We start from the raw sequence: 23,056 nt of genomic DNA on the forward strand, positions 1-23,056 counted from the left end.
TAAATGCTTTGAAAAATCTGGTTTAAAATCCTTACTTTCATCCTTACACTACCTTTTATTTTTACCTAGCTGAATTTGATTTCTCAATGATTAGATAATCAGATACAATGCACTGGTCTGCAGGTAATAGGACATCCAAGTAAACGTGGCATAAATGATAATGGCCATTATGATCTCACATTAAGAGGGTGCCAGACAGGGCTGCCAGGCCAGCGATGGAGCCCTGGCTCACTGATGTCATCCTGATTTCTGCATCTGAGCTCCCTGCCATCTTTAGCATGCCAGCATTGTCACCCCTCACGATCACAGGGAAGCATGACCTTTTCAGTGAAGAAGAAAGAGGTCACCCCTTGTATAGAACTCAGTTTTTGTCCTAAGGGAAGTGCTTTTTCCCAAAGCCTCTCCCCACTCAAGTCCCAGTGGGTCAGCCCTGGTTACATGTCTTGTCATAGCTTCAAGCTTTCCCAGTGGGCAGTCCCTGGCATTTTCAACCTCTAAACTGGGAGGTGGGTTCTGCCAGGAAAGATACAGGGGAGGAAGGTGGGGAATGTAGGGTAGCCAACAAAGGTCTGTCATGATTAGTCTTATGAAGAGGGAAAATCAGTTATCCATGTGCTGAATCTTGGTATGATAGGATGAGACCTTTATTTTCCTCGTTCTTTGGGTGTATTTTTCGCCTTTCCTCTGGGTGTACCCTTATGCTTATGAACATGTCTTTGTTTTCACCATCTGTATGTTGTATAATTTTGGTCTTACCCTCTAGCAATGTTGATGGCCACAAATTTTTCTACAGAATCTAAAAACATTCAGTTATTTTTATATTGATGAAAGTTCCTTTGAGCTGCAGACTTTGGCCAAACTCTAAGAAATCCACCAAACTATGGAGACTCTAAATTCCACTAAGGCCAAGATAGTGGGCCTCTGGGCTAACCAGCACAGAATGCCAACCATTCTACACATAATTGCTGAGGCACATTCCAGAATAACTGGTGGTTCCTGTCTCTAGTCCAGACTCTGAGCTGCATCCTGGAAGAGGCCACAGGTGCTCGGAGGATATTCCCTAAGGACTTTCCTGATCCGCAAGGACTTACTGGGGACTGTCAGACCAGCTCGGGCTCCAGGTTTGGAGTCTGACCAGCGTCTCTAAAGACCCACAGGTATTCCAAGTGTCTGGATGCTGCTCCTGCACCTGCAGGGGAAGGTCTGGCTTCATTCCTTACTTCCTCCAGGAAACTTTCCATCAGCACGGCAGCCCTCACGCAGCTGACCTTCTGAAATTAGGTCATACTTTGGATCAGTCTTATTCAGTACTTAATTCTATTCTGCAACACCTTCTTTTCTGTTGTCTTGTATTTAAGGGCTTTTTGTGCCTTTTCCCCAACGACAAAATAAAACTTTTAGATCAAGGATCACATTTTTCCATTTCTCACCACACTTACCATTCATGTGCTTAATGTAGAATAACATATATTTATTAAATAAGTACATGTAGGTTGTGGTAAAAGATAATTTAATGTAACAAAAAGAATAACACACTGCCATGTGACAAAACTACTAAGGGAAACCTCAAAAACAATACTGAAACAATAGGTTGTTATGGACCCACTCAGGTACTGAAATTGGCAGGATCTTTGCTAAGATTGCTTATCCTAATTAATGCTAGAGAGTTTGGTCTTTTTTAACAAGTCATGACATGTCATTTAAAGATTTTAAGCAGAGAAACATCATCAAGTCAATATTTTGAAAATATTTCTGTTTGTAAAGTGGAAAATATACTGGGGTTGAGTGAGAAAGAACGGGGCGGAGGTGGGGGCGGGGGGGGGAACTATTGCAGAAGTCCAAGTAAGAAAAGTCTGAAGCAGTGGAGACAGAGCAGCGATGAATTCAGGAGCTCTAACATGACGTCAATAGGATTTGGTGACGTACAGAATGTGAAAACTTTACAGGTAAGTATCTGCAAAGACTGCTACTTCTCAGGCTTTGGCACTGCGCTGGTGGTGGGGGCATCCTCTCAGAATGCAAACACAGAGAAAAGTCCCAAGTTCACATCTGCACAAACAGATGTCTTTATTATGTACAAAGGGCAGTCTGTTATTCCACCAAAATGAGAGTTCACAGTACCTAAGAGTCAGCCTTAGCAGGCTCTGTGCTAATGGTTCAAGTAGTGAATCCTGGAGTTGAACCTGCTCCTTAACTCACTGGGTCACCCAAAATAGTTAACTCTTGGTTCCTCAATTTTTATCTTCAAAATGGGGAAATAATTGTGCCCCCTGCATAGGTTTATAATGAGGATGAAACACAGGAACACATATAAAGCATGTAGAAGGAGTGTATCCTTGCTAAAAACTCATTCACTGTAAAAACTCATACACTTAAACTCTTGACACTTTCTTACAAGCTTGCATATTATACAGATAACACTGTTTTCCCATAGCCATCTAAGTCTTAACCTATTTTCATCAATTCTAAACTCAGAACCCCCTCTACAAATACTTTCTTTACCTAATTTCTTCACTCTTTCAACTTGGTTAACTTTCATAGATCTTTAATTCTCTTGTTACTTTCCTCTTAAATGAATCCATAGCTGCTCTAATCTTACTCCTGCAAGCATCTTTATACTGCGTATAAATATATTTTCCTATCACTCCTGCCAATATCCTTCCCATTACCTTTCTGTCTGTGTGGCATAGAATAGTCTCACCTTACACTCCTTTTAGTATGATTAAGAGAGGTGTATGGGGAGAACTAAGATTTTTTAAAAAGGTAACATAACAGCAATACACACAGGTAGGGAAGAAACCTCTCCACTAACTCCAAATATTTCAATGCTCCTTGGGGAACACTGTAGTATAATGTTGTATGACCATTGACAGGAGACCCTTTCAAGCTATGTTCTCCACAAAACGATTCTCCACTTCTTCCTTGGGGAAAACATCTTTTTTTTTTTTTTTTTTTTTTTTTTGTCAGGATACCATGCCCTAACGCAGATTCCACTTTTTTAATATATGCCCCTTTAGCACGCCGGCTAATTTTGTGCCAAAATGTTACCTATCATTTTCATTCACTGCCTTCCCATTTTAAATACATATAAAGTTTTAAAGGAAAATATCTACAACTGAATTATAGTAAAACTTCAGGACCGATGGCGCAGGACAGGATCTGTGTAGTTTAGATTCTATGTCCAAAACCCTCATTCTATCAGGGTAACAGCCTTCATAGCACAGGGGTGTGTACTCACTAAAACATAAATTATTGATTGTACTCGACAGAAACACTCCAAGGGGAGCTTTCTGTTCCTGTAAAAGGTAACAGGTAGAATTCACTCACCCCTTCCATTCATTTATGCACACAGTCGTCCATTCATTCAGTCCTTTGTTAGTACTTTTTGACCACCTTGCTATGTATGCATAGTGGGATTAGAAAGATGTGACAGATTCTTAGTTTGAGAATTTTAAAAAGTTTTCTAGGTAATTAGTAATCTAGTTAAAGATATATATACACACACACACACACACACACACACACACACATATATGAGTATAAAGGTGAAATACCAACAGTGTTGAGAGTTAAGTAATTTACATGACTTTACCCATTACTACTAAGCAGCAGAGACAGGATTTATTTTTATTTTATTCTATTTTATTATTATTTTTTTCTTTTAAAGCTTATAAGAGTTTATTTGAGCCAAACTGACAACAATTGCTGGAAAGCAAAACCTCAACAGACTGAGCAAATGCTCCCAAGACCCAGGATTTAAATGATACCATCTTCCTCTGGTTATACAGTATATGCTCTGAACCACTATACGTTAGTTTCTATTTCAAATTAAGTTTTACCAAAATACAAAAAAAAAATCTAGAAATGTTCACACCACATACAAATATCTAGATTCTTTATGAAATTTATAAGTTGAGTTTTCAATCATGCCTTATCACTTTTTCCCCAGATAGCTATGGATAGAGGCATATTTTCTGGTAGATGCATCTAATTCATTTAATGACACGTTTTCTAATGGGTCTTAGAAGACTTTTCCTTTGTGCCTTTTAAACTCTTACTCATCTTCAGATGCCAGCTCCAAAGCCACCCATCTGTGAAACTTTCCCTGACCTTCCCAGCATGAAGGACATCTGAGAGCCACAGTGCCGGACTCCAGTGGGTGGCGTCTGTGTCTGTCTATGGGCCCAGCTTCTACATTAAATGAGTCCAGCAGGGAGAGTGGCGGTAGAGCTCCTTCCCCTCGTAGCACCCGGGACGTCGCCTCCACACAGTTGGCCCTACGTGAATGCTGGACGCTATGGGAGTTTGACAAAAGCAGTGTCTGAGTCCAGCTGCCTCCAGGTATGTGATTCCCAAACTAAACTGCGGGACGTGGGAAGAAGGATTTATTTGTATTTTCTGTCTATACTTCCCTTGACACAAAGATAAGCATGGAGAAAAGATTATCTAAGGGTTACATTTACTCCTGAGTATGGTTATTGAACTAGTAACCAGAAGGGATGTGTCTAAAACAATGCTTTATAAATTATTTGATACAGGAATATAAGCATAAACAAAGGACTGTGAAAAAACGAGGAAAAGTTGACTGAGTAAGGGAAATGAGTACAGGTTTATGTAAGGTACTGTTCAAACAATTTGTTACTTAACATTGAAAAGGCCAAGGTCTTTATTTTTAACATTTTAAGGAAATCACATTGCAAGGGTGTATGTGGTGCTCCCTGTAATTAGACTGCCTGGGTTGGAATCATGTTCTTCACCACTTATTAGCTTAGACATTTAATTCAGTTTTCCATGTTACACCCACTCGGGGGTTGTTGTGAGGATTAAATAAAAATAATCCACACAAAGCACTTGCTGGGTGCCTGGCATATAGTAAGCTCTCTATAAATGTCAGTAATTGATCTAGGTTATCGATATGAACACTGGTGGACTATGTGAACACGGGACCCAGGAAAACCTCAGGAAGCTAATTAAAAAGTCTCAATCCAAGAGGACAGTCAAAACGGTAGAAATCTTGGCAAATCACATTCTCCCTTTACTTTATGATATTGTAGCTCCTTTGCAGTTTTGTTTTAAACTGGAAGCACAGGAGATTTAAAACTTTCCACATTGGGCAGGGGCGAGGTTATGGTTAGGAAATAGCTAGATGAATACTGGAGGACTGGGAGAAATGTAATAGGGAACCATGTCTGGGAGGAATATATCAAACTGCCATCCTCAAGGGATCATTGTTTATTCATTCATTCAAATGAGCATTTTGCAAAAAGCAGACTATTAATGAGGAAGGATAAAGGAGGGATTGTATGTGAGAACAATCTCCAAAGTTTCTGAAAGAAAGTAAACACTAAATGCCTCCATCAAACCCTTGTAGCACCCCGAGCTTTACTGAAAGTCAAGCATCCATCTCTGCTCACACGAAGAAATCTTGGCTCTGCAGGGCAGAGTAAAGTTAGGGAGGATGTGCTCTGGGGCAAGCGCTCTATCTCCAAGCTTTCTACGAGGCCAGCTCTCTGCCAGTTAACAGCTGGTCCTGAAATATAGCCTGTTCAGAACATCCTAAGCATCCCAATGAAAACAGCTAGAAAGAGTGATGTTGGCACCTACAGATGTGCCAAGAAAAAATAGATCAAGAAACAAAGACAAATAACAACCATTAGAGAGGCAGGAAATAGAAGAAAACAAGAGGAATTCCTCCATGAAATAGATTACATTTTTAACTGCCACATTCTCTGTGAAATGAGAGAAACTATTTCCTCTTTGACATAAAAGTTCAAAGTTAGAAAGATTCAAAGACAAGCTGATACAGAGGAGAGGGAAATAAATATTGGATGGCAGATCTTACTAGAAAAAATACCGATGCCCAGTAGAGATGGCAAAAGGGGTGGCCTTCAGGTGGTGATGACAAGCTCTCCTAGTGAAAGGTGATTTGGACAAAAAAAATAGGAGAAGCCACATGGCAGCTGCCCAGATGTGCTGTTGAGCATATATGAACCAACCCTGCTGCCCCTCAAAATTAACTGTTAAGATTCTGAATTGGATTGATGCTCTGTGTTAGTAGTTGATGTGAAGAAGCAGCGAAATCATGTTTACAAGAAGTAACCCCTGGCTAAATACAACTGTTTTGTTTGAAATAGACGTCCTAGAATTAAAAACCAAAAGTGAAAAAATATATAGAATATTATACATTCATCTTATTAATGTTTTATCATTTTAATTTTTGTCTTCCAAACATAGTTGAGTACGAGTGGCTGGGTCTAAATGTCTAAACCCAACATAGTATCTCAGATTCAGGTAGGAGGCGCACATCTGTATTAGATTCTTGATGAGTTTGGTTACCACCCTCCATGGATAAAAATGGCCCTGGGTACACAGTCAGGAAAGGGCTGCTTCCTATCTGTCAAAGTAAAGCTTTAATTAGAAGTATTTACTGCAGGCTCCTTGCTTCCTATTTTCCATACAGAGGAAACACAAGTATTGTGCAGCATTAGTATTTCTTGGAGAAAAGGAAAGATTAGAAGTTTCTCCTAGCTTAACAGAAAAGATAATAAAGACCCAAAGACAGTGACTGGCAGAAATTCAAATGAGTGAGAAAGTTATGTTAAAAGATACAGTAAGAGGATGTTAAATTACAGAGAAATGTTTGTTGTGTTTATTTTTTAACAATTGAGATAGCATTTTAAGAGAATGAAATATTTCCAGTTATTTAAATGCCTTTGGTGCACAGCCTCATTCACCACAGGGGTCATAAACTCTAGTCCCTTTCAAGTTCAAATACTTTTGATCTCTTGACTTCACTGTTTATTTAGTGTATCTTCAAGAAACGACCAGAAAACTCTGAAATTTTACAGAGACATCCAGGAGACCTGGCTCCACTGATGTCTACTCACACAGCAGGTTGTTGCTGGAAACCAGGAAATTAGGTGCCAAGTATCCTGTATTTGCCTATTGAATAAACAGGTTCATACTAAGACTTAATAACCATAACCTTAAGTAATAAAATGCAAACAAATGCATCCAAAAACCTGAATTTCAAAGTTCTCACTTCGGGTTAATAAGCCTGAATGTAGGCGAGGATGGTATTTTAAAAATGCATGCAGTTTTCCAATCCCAAGCAGTCTTCAGCTGTTTGAATATTCCAGGGTTGCACAATACATCCCATCTGAAAAGGGGGCCACGACTTTGAATTCCATGTCTCCAAGCCAAACTTTACAACTGCCCCTCATTAGCTCACTACTTTCTGTAAAACCCATAATCTCTCCCTGACGACTTGTTACATTTCAGAGAAACACCAAGGACCACAGATCCACTCAATACATTTCAAAGAAAAAAGTCATTTGAATGGGATTGATCTCTCAGGTTCATGAGGCTTTGACTGAATCTTGCAAAGTCTCTTTCCTCCCAACCCATTTAATTATTTCGTCTCTATCTGTCCAACTGTATCTCATTATCTATTTTTTAAAAACCTAAAACTACAATTACTGGGTCAAAGAACACACATTTTACATTATGATGCATGTTGTCAAACTTGACTCCAGAAAGATGGTGCACAATTACACCCCAACCAATTTTACATGAGTATGTTTATTCCCCACACTCTGTCTATCCCTCAATATCTCCAGTAGTATTTCTTCTATAAACTTGTATTCTTTACCCATTTTCCTATTAGAAGAGTTTACAATTTGCTTATTTAATTTTAGAAATGCTTGATATTGATATACTATGAGATAATTTTTCAGTCATCTAAGTTGTATTTTCCTAATTTGTTGCTTGTGTTTCTACCTTTATAATTTTTCTGTGTAGGTGTTAATGTTCGTGATCATATCTATCTCATTTTCTTAATCATTTTCCTTTCTGACTTTGATATTATGTTTAGAAAGTCATTTTTTGATCCTCAAGAATGTTAAAAAAAAATCCACCGTATTTTCTTTTATTTTATATTTTTTTAAATGGGTGGTAGCATAGAATAGTATTTAAGATCATTGACTCACACCAATTTGGATTTGATTTCTGCTCTGCAATTGTAAGCTCTGTGAACTTGATCTCATCACTTTATGTCTAAAAAAGGGGAAGAGAATTTCCACCTCTTGTTGTGAGAGTATTAAAGGAGACACTACCTATACTTGGCATAAGGTATGTACTATCATGTGCCCAGCATATTGTAAGGGCTCTATCTATACATACTTTACTACTATTATTCTTTATATGTAAATATTTGATTCAACTAGAATATATTTTCCCATGAGAAGTCAGAAACATGTTTGTAAAATAAGTAGTCTTCTTGTTTCAAATCATTCTGATATGGCCCTACGTCCTTCACTGCTCACCTTATCACTAACAATCTTCACCGCCTTCCTTCACATTAAGTCCTAGCTCCAGTCTCCTGTTACTCCTGATTCCCATTCTCTTCTCCAGTTACACCAATTTATTTGCTTTTTCCTGTATGCGACTTGCACTTTGACACCTTTGTGCTTTCTACAATTTTTTTCCCCCTGAAATCCCCACCCTTTTTTTTTTTTTTTCCTTGAACATGCTGATGCGATCACTCAGGGCCAGATTGAGAATCTCCTTCTTAATGGAACTTTCCATTGTTCCTTGTTTCTTTCTTTGGAATCCATGGGATGCTTACCCCTCTCCTGGCACTTAAGAGTACACGTGGGCATTGCCATCCTCCACTAGGTCCTAACTACCTTGTAGGAAGACACTCTGTCATGTTCTTCAAACTTGCCTGCCCAGTGACTGACACACAAGGTGGGAGTGACAAGTATTTACTGACTACTAAATACAGTACACGTGCCTGTCCTATTTATGTCCACCCATCACATTCCTCAGTTGGAGATGGCTCTCTCTATAAAACATGTTGTATATATGTGTGTGCATAATTATATACATATATAATTTTTCTATGTAACATTTGCTATCGTATGAAACCTGGATAGGTTATATTTATCAACTGCATCAATCATGAAATACATTTTTGTCAATTTCATTACATCTTTCAGGCTTCAGAATGTCAAAAGGCTTAACACTTTCAGAAACAGATGCACTTTGTACAAACTAGAAATTGGCAAACATTTTCAGCTATATATAAAGTGAAGGCTGAGCTGCAATTGTGGGACTTTAGAATGGTTGGCCTTGTGTTCGTATAACTGTGCCATTTCCACTAGGATGCACTGATATCTAAGACAAACCATAGCCGATCTGCATAAAAAGCCAATGAAAATAAGACGTAATAAGCCCCACTCTGTGGCCCAACACTATCAGGCAGATCACCATATTTTGCAGACTGTACTCTCTGAAATGCTTGTCCTAGAAGATGTTTAAATGTTCTTCTCAAATAAACAAATTCCACAGCATGTACGTTTGGGGTACAGCACATACTGATTTCTCCTGTGAGAGAGTCACAATCTCTTGAGCACATCATTTAATCCACTGTTCTCCATATTTATTTAAAATTGAACTTCTTTTTCTCTAGCAAATACATAAAGGACCAACTGGGAAACCCTGACAGGGATTATTTCCACAAATCTTTTCAGCAATTTTGTCATAAGTACTGCACTGAAACTTGTCTTTACAAATAAGGAAATGGAGGGTTGTGAGGGGATAGAACCCAGGCTTCCTCATTCTGATTCCAAGACTCTTATACCTCAGCTGCCTCTTGTGAACGCTGAAACAATTGTGGCAATTTCCTTATCTAAGAAACAGGATATTGCTCTGGAAGTTATCAAAAATGTTTTTCTAAGCTTTTACCCACCTAGAATACCCCCCCACACACAGCACCCCCCACCACCCCAGCATCACCATCCTGTATTTTCCTTCTCCCAAATCTTACCAGGGTCAAATATTCTCCATGAGTTTTACTATGACAATTTCATCATCTTTTCTCATCCAAACTCTTGATGAATTCTCTGAATTCTGCATTCTGTCAGTTATTGGGTACTTGTCATGCTGTTATATAACTATTTCAGGTGTAGCTGCCCTATTTCTCTAACATCAGACAATTTGTCTTAATCTTTTTATTTTTCTGTTGTTCGTGCTAAATACTCTATACATATAGTACTTGTTGAATGAATGAATGAACAAATGAACGAACGAACACCTGAACAAGTAAATGACTAAATGGATGATGAAATTATAGACACATAATATGGACAAAGCATCCCCAATACGTAACAGTTGAACATTCCAATTTTTATTTTCTCATATAGTGGAGAGAGGGAGCAAAGTGGGAGGGAACACGGACTTTTCACTACTTCTATTTGTGCATCAAGCCTGTTAAACCACAGATTGCTGAGCCCCCCTCTCACAGTTTCTGATTCAGTAGGTCTGAGATAGGGCCTGAGGATTTTTATTTCTAACCAGGTTCCAGGTGATACCAATGCGCTGGATTTACATCCCTACGTGAGACCAACCAAGCAAGGAAATTGGGCAAGTTCAACCAATGGGTTTGCTACTCTCAGCTGTGTGACCGAGCAAGGTTTGTAAAGATTTAGCTTTAGTTTCACCATTTAAAAAATGAACTTAATACACTTAGGTTGCAGATTTATGATGATATAATGTATTAGAAAGAGCCAGATACATAAAAAGTCATTAATACATGTTAGATGGCTTCCTTTCTCCCTTCTGAGGAAGTGGCTGAGACCGCTTCATGTTGCAGTCCTTCCTCTTCCTTGTCGCCATCAGTTCTAGAAATTTATACTATACTATTCTTTTCTAAATGTGCCCAAGTCCAACAGCATACGCCTTGGAACCAAGATATTGGATAACAGAAGCAATAACACAGACCTCAGGCACAGAATTCATTCCTCACAGCCAAAAGCAGTTCTTAGTTCAGTCTACAGTCGGTTCCAGTTACAAATATTCCTTGCTCAAGTACAGGCCTCTGCTTCAAAACAACTCAGAGACACTGACTGCTTTCTGTTTTATCTCCTCATGTAGCAGCGATAATGCTTAATGTTATCCCAATCTGATGCCATTCTGTCTCACTCCATCCAAAGACACAAAGGAGCCCTATCTTGGCTTTATGATGACGTCCTTTCAACAGTCCCTTTGCTGGGGAAGAATGGAGCTGAGCTGGAATGATACAGCCTCACTTAGGAACTTGACTACTGGCAAAATTAATTGCGAAGGGAGACTATAGGAGTTTAAAAATTCTCTGGTGAGAGATTTCTCCTAATTTTAAGTGGAAAGATTACAATGACTATTGCCTCCCTTCAAGTTTGTATTGTCAAAAAGTTATATCCTTTAAAGTTTTTTTAAAAAAACACCCTATTTTGTTGGGCTACTTCATTGTCTAGATTATTATATGAATTCCGTATTTTTTGACTCGTTCACTCCTGACCAAGACAGTTTTCACCCTGTTCCCAGTTGGGTTCTGAGGTTGAGCCTAAGGTCTGTGTCACACTTGTGCACATGAAAGCTCAACCTCTTTGTATTAAAAATCAACCGAAGGCCAGAGCTGGAAACGTCCAGAGGATCAACCAGCACTGACTGGCAGCAAGTCTTCCAGGAGGGGTGAGGAAAGTGACAAAGTACTTGGGGCTCCTGCATGCACCAGAGGGAGTTTCTAAAGGTTGAGACTGCGTCTTCCTACTGCTCTTGGAGAAACATTTTACTCCATGTTTGGGAAAACAAATTAAATTACTCCCCCTTGCTTTAACTTTCTGGGAACTTTTCTCCTCAGGTTTCTGGCAACTCTATCCCCGCTCATCAGCACAACGGGGCTGAGTAAGTCTGAAACACTGTCAGTGACAGATGAGGGGGCGTAAGTTCTGGTGCCTTCTTTTCCTTCACTTTGGCATACAGCTACTTTCATCAAAGAGGCAAAACAAACCATGGAGAACGTGAAGAGAAAAACGCTTTGTCTCTCATCTGACACCAGATGGATCACCCTAGGCCCTGCCAGTAGCAAGACCGGTAGAATATGAGAAAGGGGAATTGGGATCACCCAGAACTTTTTCTCTGCCACCAGGCAGCCAACGCTTATTAGAGGAAATCATAGAACCATATACATTGGTCCATTCCACATAAATCTCTCTAATTTCAACGGAGCCTTTTGGCTGGGGAGTAATTATTTGATTCATCTCTTGTTGAATCATAATGTTGTTTGCTATTGGAGCTATTTCAAATTGTCGTCATTCTTCATGTTTAGAACCTTATCCCAACGCCCTCCAAATCAGTGCACCATCCTCCCTCTAGACTATTAGGAATACCAGGACTATACAAAAGCAGTTCCCTCAGCTTTGTTCTTTTCGCCCAGTTTTCTCCTTTGATATTTGCAGCATTCATGGTTGTTTTCCAATTTCCATCCCTCTTCTTTTGTCTCCTCGACTGACTCTTATTCAACGTTCCATTTCCTAAATATATGTAGCTCCTGACGTTCTATACTAAACCCCATTTTTGCCTGTCTGCACCTTCTCCTTCAATGAGCCCTCTCTGCCTCTGGACTTAACATTTACCAACTCTCTCTGCATACGCGATACACGTCTATGGAAGGCGTTCCTGTCGCCCTCGCCAAGGCTGTGTGTGCGTTCAATCTCACCCTTTCAATTCCTCGTTAACCAATGAGGTATTTTCTCACTTTTCTTTCTCCTTTTTGGCTCTAAATATTCCTTTTCCTCTACTTGTGACCATAGATGACTATTAGTCTTAAAACAACTTTCTCATAGTTTATCTCTCTCTCAAGGCCTTATCAAGTCTCTCTGCTTCCCGTAACACCTAAGATTGGCTTGCAATCCGGCTTCTACCCCCACTACTGTATTATACATGTAACTGCCATGTTTATCAGTGTATATCTTCACACGCTCTGTTGAATTGAACAAAGTGAGCTCCTTGGTTGACTAATTTTTTTCCAATATTATCTTCTTTGATAGTTGCAGCATTCATTGTTGTTTCCAAATTTTCATCCATCTTTTTCGTTTTTTGTTTTGGTCTCCCTAATTGGCTCTTATTCAACGTTCCAATACATATATTTCCTGAGATTCTATACTAAACCTTATTTTTGCCTTTCTGTACTTTCTCCTTTAATGAGCCTGTTTATCCTCATGGTTTGAATTATTTACATTGAACAAATAAGTCTACCTCCCTGGCCCTCTTCTCTGTCTAAACTCATACCTCATCAGCTCCTTAAATGCAAAATATTATAAAATCAGTGAAATCTTTTACAATCAACCTCTCCTCCTATTTCTCAGTTTTCACCGTACGACACTATTTCTCTATTCATGTTTTCATTCCCGACTAGACAGCAAGTTCCGTGAGGACTAGTTTGCTCCTCCCTCTCTCCTCACAACAAAAATAATGCTGGCAGATGGTCACCATTACATACATTTGTGCCAAATTAATGAACTAGAGAATGGATGAATCCTGGTTATGGAGGCATGAAAAACGCCACTTATTTAGACTCTTATTTCCATTGTCCTATTAATCAAAACGGTGGCCAAGTCTCTTAGGCTTACTTTTACGTCTCTTTTCTCTGCACTCTCTATTCTGACTGCAGGTACCTGGGTGGTTTACATTTTCAAATTCCTCTCGCTTGTTTCAGCCTACTCATTGGTCTTGCAAATGACCAGAGGCAGTTGTCTTCCTCCTCTCTGTTCCTCCCATGTATTTAGGACATTTATTACCTGTATAAGGCAGCAGAGCCATAGCGTGCGTTTTGTAATGGCTCTCTAAATTGCACTCTCATTAAAACAGAAGATTTATCATGTCATTCTTTTTTATCTCTCACAGCATTTAATGTATATATCTTCATTATTAAAATAATTCATTAATAAATAGATATGATTAAACACCACTGCCAGAGCAGACTTTGTAAAGCACAATGCTCATCTAGTCACTTCCTTATAATTAAAACATTTAGTGGCTCCTTGTTGCATACTGAATTCAGTTTGAAATCCTCAATCAAAATTTTAACTTCTATCCTACCACTTCTTCCCTACCTGTAACACAGTCCAAAACCACCTTGCCAAGGTTATACCGCTTTCCCTTCTTACGTATCCTGTATTCTAACTATTACAGGGAAGGCAAAACTTTACCTATCTATTCTAGGTTTTTTGCTGGGACTCTTTAACAAAAAGAGAGATTAACAAGAGAAAACCAGTTTATTAACGTGCTCAGCACACATCACAGGGGAGAAATCTTGACAAAAGTAACTCAAAGTGGCAGCTAGAACTCTGGCTTACATAACATCTTTAACAAAAACAATAAATTTGTAGAGACATGACAACAGAAAGGAAAGCAGGTTATGCTTCCAAGGACAGCAAACTGTGGGAAGGTAAATATATGGGAGGGAACTAATGGAGTATGGTTTGTTTGCAGATTCCTCTGGGGCCTTTGGGTTGCTGAGTGTCTCCAGCAAAAGGATTATATGCTGCCTTTAGGCAGTCAAGGGAGTGGTAAACAGCTTTTCTTGCATTTGCTGCTTCTTAATGGCCTTCAGCTCGAAATAATTTTTGTGTCAGAGGCATATGTTGGGATGACATAGTCAAATAGCCTTCACCATTTTCCCTACTTTGTCAATGATAATCCTCAGATTGTCTCCTCCAAAATCATCCCCATCTTAGTTTCTGCCCATTAAAAGCCTACCCACTCTTCCAACCTACGTTCAAGGGTTCAGTATGTTTAAAGCTATGGTGAAATAGTGAGAAGAAGAAGAAAATAAAGAAACAGAGACCTGCTTCCTATCGATTTATCTTTTGTCAAATCCCTGCCTCAACTATGTGAATGACTGACTACCCAAAATTTGCCCCTATTCTGCTCTTTGCTATGGCTCCACCACTAGCATTTAGCGTAGGTTGTGTTTAAAATAGTCGAGTCTAGTCAAAATTTTCTAGTCAATCTCATAGCATGTGGATCTAGTTTCCTCCAAACTCAAGTCATTTACAGTTTTGTAGGGGAGATTGGCACGTACATAACAAATACAGTATGAAGCAATGAATGAATAAATTATGGTCGGAAGAACAGGATAGACAACTGAAAAATCCTTTTCTCATAATATTTACTCAATTTCCTTCCCCATATGATTTCTTGTTTTTTTTTTTTACCTTTAATCCTTTATTCACTGGGACGTAGGCAGCAGCTTGAATCATTCTTATCAATGTTAATCTCATAAATAAACTTTTACAGAAATATAGGCAGTATTATCCATTTCCAGGTTGAGGGAAAGAAACCTAGGGCACTGTCTAAGCATCACAGATATTGGTCTCATTAGACGTAGCTTTTTAGAGTCAACTGGAAGCCCTTTACTACATCAGTCACAGTGTGACCACCCAAGCATGGCCTTAGGCTGTACCAAACCAGTTGCACAGATGTAGCCCTTGTTGTTTAGGTGGTTACAAGCTGAAACTTTAAGTCACAGTCCAACTCTTAGGCTCTGTCAAGATCAAAAGCTCTGCATGCCGGTTCTCTATTCAGGAAACCATTAATTAACACCTCTCTACAAACAGAGCTCACTCTGATTTTCCTTCTGCTCCATTCATTCTTTTGTCTATGATCCTCCTGACATAAACAAGTGGATCAAAAGCTGCCCCAGTCAGCCAACTTCCATACCCCCCTGGTATTGATGTCTCTGCCTACCACACAAGTTTCCTTTCCACATCACCCCAGAGTATATTCTATTGTGTATATGAGCTAAGGATGCAAGCTGACACTCTGGATAGGATGTTAAACAATGTCAGGGAAATACTAAAAAGCATCCTATTGAGAAAGTCACCCACTTAGTAAAGATTAGAACCACACAGGCAAGCCAATAGTGTCCAAGTAGGAAGGAAACACATAAAAACAGAAGGACAGAGGGGGTAGGGGTGAGTGGCTAAAGGAAAGAAATAAGAAGAAATCAAGTGACTCAGAACCAATGAATTACCGAAGGCCAATGAAAATAAAATTGCACACAAGAATGTGTGGCGATCATATGAAAGTTAGGAAGTTAACTTTTTAGTTAATCTAAAGCTTCTCGTATTCAAATCCTATTCAATTCTTCTGAAAGTAGTTCTCATCTATTTCCCTGTCTTTGACTTTGAGCACAGTCACCTCCTTTTCATTCATTCATAGAACAGCTACTCATAAGTACACTGCACTTTCCTATGATGACTAATCTGAGAAAAGGAACAGGGGCCACAGGTTTAGCAATGGCTGCCAGTTGGCCACTGGGACACAAACACTCCCCGGTAGCCCACGGAAGTAAAAGGAACTATTTATTGCAGGTGATTATACCACTTAATACAACACAAATCATGACTAACAGATTTGAAAATAGTGTGAATATTTGTTTGGCATTAATGGATACCTAAATAAAAATCAACTCTGAATCACCAGGGAAAATTAATGACATTCAAATGTATTCTTCTAAGATGAGTATGGCATTCAAATATTATAGCTGGGGCGCTTGTGTCCCAGAAAAATTAGCCTGTAGACTCCTCTGATAAGGTTGTGAGTAACTCAAATGAATACAGCCTCAGTTCAATTTGGAATTAAATGACCACTTACAGTTCCACTGGCATGTGTGCTATGCTGACCTTTAGACAAGTGCTGTATGTACGTATGTACATAGGTATGTATATATGTATGTGAGATCCTGCCAATGAGATGGGCTTGTATGTAATTTGAAAAGCTGAATGTAGAACTGAATTTTCCTTCGCCAGAGGTGAGAACCGCATCGGCTCTGGAAGATGGGAATTCTTACAAGGGTAGTTTGAACTATTCCCCTGCCAATCACCCACTCTGGGAACAGGGAGCAGCTGAGAGGCTGGTAGTCATTTTCAGCATTTTCCTGACCTCTAGTGGCAGCAGCCTCCTGACTTCCTGACGACAGTTGTACCTGTGACCTCAAAGCTAGTGATGGATGCCTCACATTTGCTTCCCCCGTCCTTTCAACAGTTCTATGTGGGCCCAGCTCCCTGTACGAAATCCATTTCATTTGAAATACTTGAAAGGTTTCTGATCTCCTGAACGAACTAGCTCCCATCCCACGCCAATGGTTAAAATTTTAGAACATTTTCTCTTACACAGTGTTCAACAGTGACAGTTATTTTCTCCTGTTGCTTTGTTGTTGTTTTTCAACATCTCTATTCCGATATAATTCACATGTCATAAAATTCACCCTCTGAAAATATATGATTCAATGACTGTAGTTATTCAGAGTTGTGCATCCATCAACACAGTTGATCCGAGACAGTTTACTAGCCCCCAAAAGAAACCACACACTTTAACGGTCCCTCTCCACTATGACTGGCTTTTTTCACTTATCCCCATGCTGGAGCATATGGTTCTATAAACCTTCATGACATGTTTTCAGTTCCTTTGAGTATATACCTAGGAGTAAAATTTCTAGGTCATATGGTAACTATATGTTTAATCATTTGAGCAACTTCTAGACTATTTTCCAGAGCACCAGCACCATTTTACATTCCTGCCACCAGTGAATGAAGGGTTCAATTTTTCCATATCCTTACCAAGGCTTATCATTTGTCTTTTAGATTCCAGTCACCCCAGTGGATGCGAATGTGCATCACACTGGGATTCTGATCTGCGTGTCTTTGACAGCTAATAATAATGTTGAGCTTCTTTTCATGTGCTTTTTGGTTATCGCATGTCTTTTCTCCCTTTTCTTATTGGGTTATTTATCTTTATTATTGGGTTGTAAGAGTGCTTTATACATCATAGATACAAGTCCCTTCACAGATAATTTGCAAAAATTCTCTCCCATTCTGTGGATTGTCTTTTCACTTTCTTGATGTTGTCCTTTGAGGAGCAAAGTTTTTTTTCTGTTTGTTGTGTTTTGTTTTTTTGATATAGCCTATTTATCTATTGTTTCTTCTGTGCCTTTGCTTTCAGTGTCATGTTTAAGAAACTGCCAAATCCAAGATTATAGAGATTTTTGCCTATATTTTCTTAAGAAAATAAAACCAGCTGTTACATTTAGGCTTTTGAAATGATGTTTTTGTATATGGTGTAAGGTAGATGTCCAAAAATCATTTCTTCACATATGCATATCCTTTTTTCCAGCACCATTTGTGGATAAAATGTTATTTTCCCATTTATATGTGTGGGCACCCCTGTAAAAAAATCAATTGACTATAAATGTGAAGATCTCTTTCTGATCTGTTAATTATTTTCTATTGATTTTTATCTTTATTCTATTACCACACTTTCTAGATTACTTAACGTCATTAGTAAGTTTTGAAATTGAGAACTCTGAATTCTCTAACTTTATTCGTCTCTTTTTTTTTTTTTAAATCACAGTTCCTTGAATTTCCACATGAATGTTGGAGTAGCTTATAAATTTCTATAAAGTAGAAATTTTAATAGAGATTGTGTTGCCTCTGTAGGTCAATTTGAAGAGTATTGCCATCTTAACAATATTAAGTGTTCCAATCCATAAACATAAGATGACTTTCAATTTATACAGGTTATTTTAAATACCTTTCAACAATATTTTTTGGTTCTCAAAGTATAAGTTTTGCCCTTATTTTGTTAAATTTCTGCTCAAGTATTTTTTAATGCTATTGTAAATGGAATTGCATTTTTAATTTCAATTTTGGTTCGGTCAATGCTACTGTATAGAAATACAATTGGTTTTAGACACTGACCTTATATTCTGGTGACCCTTCTGAAATCATTCTCTCTAATCGTTTAATGGATTCCTTAGGATTTTTTTGTTCTATAGTATACAAGATCAAATCACATGCACATAAAGTTTCACTTCTACTTTTCTAATCTGGATGCTTCTGATGTCATTTTCATGCCTACCTGCCCTGACTATTCTCCAGTATATTGTGGCTACAAGTTGTGAGCCACTTTTTCCTGATCTGAGGACAAAGTATTCAGTCTTCCACCATTAAGTATGACATTAGTGTGTGGGGATTACAGATTCACTATATCAGGTTGAGGAAATTCCCTCATGGAATAATAGTTTGTTGAATTGCTTTCTTTTCTTTTTTTTCCCCACGAAGTGGTGTTGAATTATGTCAAATGTTTTTTTGTTGTTTTGATTTTTTTCCTGTCTTACTGAGATAATTGCGATTTTTGTTGAAAGGTTGCTGGGAAATAGAAGACATGCATAAATACATAATAGAAGTCATAGTTTGTATTTTTCACACATAATTGTACTAATGTGTAATTAAGAAGAAGAAGAGCATATATTAAGCTTATGTGGGACTTAAGGTAGGTTTCACTGAAGAGAGGACATCCTACCCAAGCAGAACAGTAAAGGACGATTAATAGTGCAATATGTACAGATGGGATAAAGGACCAGCCAAGGAGAGAAATCATGATTTAAGGGCAGAATATGTACCATTTCTGATATATATTAGGTATGTGAAAGGAAAGAGTGTGGAATGAATTTGTCAGTGTAAATACAGACCTGGTTAGAAGACGTTCTAGCTTTGAGAGATAGGTGTAACATTACCAATATAGATCTGGAATTAATGGATAGCCACTCATGTATTTTTAAAGATGGAGGTGGGAGGTGTTACATGATTAGAATCATGCTTTTGAAAGATAGATGAGGCAGCTACGTGCCTGGGAGACAAAGTTGAAAGGCTGTGAGCAGTAATTGCTGTCAACCTTGTAAAATACCTCACTTTGGAAGAAGCAGGTTAAATTAGACACATATTGATGGGCAACGTCTGTTTGGCTTCCATTAGGTTTCCTTTAAAATTAAACAGTTTAAACAAATGAAAAAATGTGCCAAATAAAACAAGGTCAAAAATTTTATTGAAGCCTTTAACATCCACCAAATTGGCAAAGCAACCATCTTACTTTCTGCTGAGAAGTTCCTGAAAGTTTGCCAAAATGGAAAGCTTCAGAATATTCTGATTATTTATAAAGAACCCCAAATTTGTTACTTATAAAAGGATCAATGACATCAGCTAAATATTTAACAATGCCCAAAACATTGTTTTTCAATGCTTTCTAACCTATCTGACTTATTTTAATGGAAAAGAGGACCATTGCATTTCCTTATTTATTAATGCATTAGGCACTTATCCACTTAAGTGTTTATTCTGTTGTTTGTCCTGTCTTCTAAGTGACCAATTATAGCTCCATTTCTATATTTATCTACTGAAATGTACATGGTAATATAGGACAGGATAAGGAAGGTCTGATTAAAGAACATTATAAAGATGGTGGTAGACTTATTAGATTATAGAATGTGCTACTATACATAAATCTACCTAACTTTCCCTCTTCAGGAATTTTTTCATTCTAAGAGTGAAAGTCAAAATCATTAAAGATTTTTAAATAAATATAAGCTCTTTCTTTTGCTTTTTAAAGGAGGGGTAGTTTTTGCTTTAACACACATGACAAAAAAACAAACTGCTTAGAGGGAAATAAGAAAGAGGACTTACATTGCATCGTAAATGATTTATAAATAAAGAAATGACTCAAAACTATCTACATTTTTAATGTATTGTCCTTGCAAACAAATATATCTAAATAATAAACTCTAATGTTAAGTAAGTTTACTGTAAAATCTTTAATAACTCATGTTGCATCTTGAACTACAAGTGATAATCCCAGTATAATAAGGTAGTGGTTTCTGATTTCTATCTCAGAAGGAATGAGATAAAATTTTCTACATTCATTGTAACTAGCTCATATTTTTAGGTACCTAGGAAACAAAAGAAAGCTGGTTAACTTCACTGATTTCAGAAAAAATAGGCAATAGGGCAAAACATATTTTTAGGGTTACTACGTATTTGATCAAAATTTAAAGTCACCAAAATATTTAACGATTTTAACTTCATTTATCTCCAATAAGCTAGCCTCAGATGATATCAATTTAAAAAATGGATAGAACTATTGGGAGTTTTAGATAAATATGTTATTATAGAGGGTAAGTTCAATATCCTTCTATTAATCACTGAAAGGACAAATAGCCAAAAAAATAAAATAAAGGTATTATTTAAATGGTAAAAATAAGAAGTTTATTCTAATAGAGATACATAGATTTCTTTGCCCTCAAATTAGAATCAACAATTTATTTTATTTATTAAATATGCATATGGCGCATTCAGAAAATTTGTCATTTATGAGGCCATATATCAGGTAACAAATTTTAAAGTGTAGATATTATGCAGATCATGTTCTCTCAGAACAATTAAATGAATGCAAAAGTGTAAAAGAACAACAGAAGATTAATAAATAAACCCCCATATATTTGGACATTTAAAAAAAAACACCTCACCTAAACAACTTATGACAAAAGAAGGTGGTATGTAAATTTAAAAGAATACTTAGAACTAACTAAAAATAACCACATTGCGTCAAACCCTGTGGGGAAATGCAGAAACGATACTTTGAAGGAAATGTATAGACTTAAATCTCTGTACCATTCTAGGTTCTTGGCTGAGACACCCCCTGCCACTGCCTCATAATAAAAAGACAGATCAATAGGAGAAAAATAAACAGAAGTTTAATAACATGTATGCTTTCTGTATATATGGAGGATACCCAGCAAAACTGAGTAACTCCTGCAATGGCCCAAAACACTAGCTTAAATACCTGTTACAGCTAAAAACAAAAGAAGTTAGGGGATGGTGGGGTGGGGTTGGGTGGGTCGTGGGGATGACTAATTCTGCTCCCGTTCACTAAAAAGAAAAATGGTTGAAAATAATAAACTTTCTTTTAAAAGGAGCACAGACTCCAGATGAGAAAGAATGATGGTAGCAGAGCAATGAACTGGAAACACATTCGCATATACTTGTATGTGTGCCATGTGCACCAAGGCCAGACTGTTCACAGCTCTGCCCACAACAATGAGAGCTGGGAAAAGCACAGTGCTAACCAGGACCAGAACAGACACATGAAGTGTTACAGTCTCATCAGAATATTAAAGGCAGTCAACATGGAGGAAAGAAAGCTACGTGCAGGAGAGACCGAATACATCTGGGTATTCCACCTGTCAGAGAGTGAGTTGGAGAGTATCTGAAGGAATGAAAAAGAAACTCTCCAAAGACAATAGTGTGTACTAGTATACAATTGAGAAACGAGCACTGTGTGTTTAAATGAAACATCATGTTGCGATACTGCAGATTCATAATTATAAAAAGTAATGAACAGAAACTCATAGACACAGACAATAGTTTAGTGGTTACCAGAGGGTAAGGGGGTTGGGGGGTGGGAGATGAGGTTAAGGGGGATCAAATATATGGTGATGGAAGGAGAACTGACTCTGGGTGGTGAACACACAATGGGATTTATAGATGATGTAATACAGAATTGTACGCCTGAAATCTATGTAATTTTACTAACAATTGTCACCCCAATAAATTTAAAAAATAAATTAAAAAAAAAAAAAAAGTAATGCAGAGACCGTGTGTGCCCCATATGTAGTTTCTTCCATCTGTAACGTCTTGCAAACAACAGGACCATATCACAACCGGGTTACTAACGTTGATTCAAATCACCAATCTTAGATTCCTCAAGGTTCACTTGGACTCCTTTTGTGGGTATGTCTAGTTCTAGAAGATGCTACCACGTGTAAGTTTGTGCATCCAGCACTGCAGCCACAGAGAACAACCCACCTCAAGGATCGGTCCTGTTATCCTTCCGTAACCGCCCTCCTGACCACTCCACCTTATCCCGATCCTCTGGTAACCACGGAATGCTCTACATTGCCACAGCTTTCAGATTTCAAGAATCTTATATAAATGGAATCATGTATTACGTAACCATTTGGGACTGACTTTTTTTCCTCTCACCATAACTCCCTGTTCATTCATCCATGTTGCTGCCTGTACCAATAGTTTCTCCACAGTATTGCTGAGTGATATTCCATGATACAGATGGACCACAGTTTGTTTAATTATTACCCACTGAAGGACATCTCGCTTGTTTTCAGTTTTTAGCTTTTATGAATAAAACTTCTATTTTTCATGTATAACTCTTTTGTTTGTTTTGTTTTGTTTTGTTTTGTTTTGTTTTGTTTTGTTTTGTTTTGTTTTGTTTTAATGAACACGAGCTTCCATTTCTCTGGTTTAATGCCTGAGTGTTCAATAGCTGGGTCTTATGGTAATTGCCTGTTTAGAATCATAAGAAAGTGGCCATACGTTCCACCACC

The sequence above is a fragment of the Rhinolophus sinicus genome, linkage group LG07, assembly GCF_036562045.2.
Source record: "Rhinolophus sinicus isolate RSC01 linkage group LG07, ASM3656204v1, whole genome shotgun sequence".
NCBI lineage: Eukaryota > Metazoa > Chordata > Mammalia > Chiroptera > Rhinolophidae > Rhinolophus > Rhinolophus sinicus.